The sequence below is a fragment of the Sander vitreus genome, chromosome 13 (genome assembly GCF_031162955.1).
Source record: "Sander vitreus isolate 19-12246 chromosome 13, sanVit1, whole genome shotgun sequence".
Taxonomy (NCBI): Eukaryota; Metazoa; Chordata; class Actinopteri; order Perciformes; family Percidae; genus Sander; species Sander vitreus.
Window position 1 is genome coordinate 7,482,692 of NC_135867.1, and position 2,477 is coordinate 7,485,168.

Consider the following 2,477-nt stretch of genomic DNA (forward strand, 5'->3'; position numbering starts at 1 on the left):
CTTGGCCGAGCACTGCGGTAATGAAATTTTAATGAAGCGTCAAGTCTTGAGTGCAGAGCTGGGGCCTTGGAGAATCAGCCCTCTGTTACATTACTATGGCTTTCTCTCTCTCTCTCTCTCTCTCTCTCTCTCTCTCTCTCTCTCTCTCTCTCTCTCTCTCTCTCTCTCTCTCTCTCTCTCTCTCTCACACACACAAACACACACACTAATGCAAATATAACCCCCACCACCACACACACACACACACTCACAGCTCTGTTGCATTGGTGCATGGGGCACGGCTGCATATTGACAGCGTGGCTGGAACGGGACCAGACTGAGGGGAGGGGAGGGTGTGTGTGTGTGTGTGTGTGTGTGTGTGTGTGTGTGTGTGTGTGTGTGTGTGTGTGTGTGTGTGTGTGTGTGTGTGTGTGTGTGTGTGTGTGTGCGTGCATGCATGTGTGTGTGTGTTTGTGTGTTTGTTAGTGTGTGTGTTGGGGATTAAGAAAAAGCAGATGTGTGTGTTGTGGAGACAGTGGAGGTTTTTATTTGTGTGTTTTTTGTTTTATGTCCAGTTACTTTTTATTGTATCTTGAGGGGTATCGACCCCCGTTAGTGTTCCGTTATGGAGATAAAAAAACAAGATAATGCTGGCAGACACACACACACACACACACACACATAGAAGCTGATAACACACAGTGGAAGTGTTCAATTCTGTCGATGCAATATTTATCAGCGACGTTCATAAATCCTACGTTTCAGCCATCTGATGGGGTGTTTCATTCAGTTTATTTTTAGGGAAGCAACACACACACACACACACACACACACACACACACACACACACACACACACACACACACAGCATGTTTGAAAGCTACAGTTCATTCTCCCCAGTGCAAGTCATTGTGTATTAAATGAAAGCTGAGTTGGATGATATGCTTCAAATAAAACATAATCATAAATAACAATAACCTTACACTCCCCCTCACCTCCTCCTTCTGTAGGACAGAGGAGGTCAAAGGTCAGGCTAACACAGAGCAGGTGTCCAGTCCGCCTCTTGCTCAAGAGCACTACAGAAAACCTGGAAATAATGATAAAACTTTATGTGTGTGTGCGTGCATGTGCTTGTGCGTCTGTGTGTGTGTGTGTGTGTGTGTGTGTGTGTGTGTGTGTGTGGGGTGGAGGTGGGGGAGAGGGGTGGCTGACGACGTTATGCACATGAGGCGATAATTAAAACATGGGGGCCATAATTAGGAACATTGTATAACTAATCAGGCCTAATGAGCATCGGGGGCGGGCAAGGAGGTGATCAAACGGCCGAGTTATGAGGCTTAATGGGCGGAGAGCAGGACGGCAGTCCCACCGTTCATTCAGGACGATTCAGAAAATAAATAATCAGTCCAGGATGTATGGGTAAAAAGATGTGATGAAATAATTATTGGAGTTGCACAATTGTGAGATTTGACTACTACTACTACTAATACTAATACTAATAATAATAATAATAATAATAATAATAATAATAATAATAATAATAAATGAAATATATAACATAATACATCATTTTTATTGTGTGTGGTGATCATATATTTATACAAAACAGTTACAGGATCGACTAGATAAACTCCAGACTCAATGAAAAATGCAATGGCATGAATTATGAAAACCAACAATATCGTAGCAGCATATCAATATTTACACAACAGGAATCCCAGATCTTGGGAAGCCCTTCCTTGCTGAAGAAGAAGAAGAAGAAGAAGAAGAAGAAGAAGAAGAAGAAGAAGAAGAAGAATGGTATGGTAGTATGGTAGTTTAAAAAATAAAACAGGCCTATTCTGCCACAGTCCAGATCGGACTAATAAATTATAATAATAATTTGAAAGAACATACAGTATAAATCCCAGTCACATGTTCATTGTTATTTATTGATTATCAGCGGCTTCTGCAGTTTATGTTTGGTTTGATTCAACTTTAACTCCTGTTATGGGCATACATTTCCGGCATCACTCCCCTTTTAGTCTCTCTGTCTCGTTTGTGTCAAGCTTCACGTTTAAAACGCGATTTCAATTCCTATAAATAATGTAGCACACCCTCCATTTAAATATTCATTTCGCGTTTACACTCCATTTTATACAGACAGCCTATATTTGCTACGTAAAGTTAACATGAGTCATATTCTCTGTTAGAATTTAAAACCCCCAAAAAAAGGACCTCCTCCGCTGCAGACGTTTCATCTTTTCCTCTCCCAACCTGTAACTGCTTCTTTATTTAATGTAATGTGCGCGAGAGGAGAGGGCCTGCCCTCCATCAGTGTGCTGTGTGTGTGTACGCGCAAGCGAATGCACTTGCGCATCCCATAGCCTCTATTATAAATACAACGCACGCGTACAGGCTACATAAACGCACGCGCGCTGGCATACAGGCCTGGTTGTCTATGACCGGCAAACTGACCCGCGCGCCATCGCACAAACAAACACGCATGCTTGCAAAAA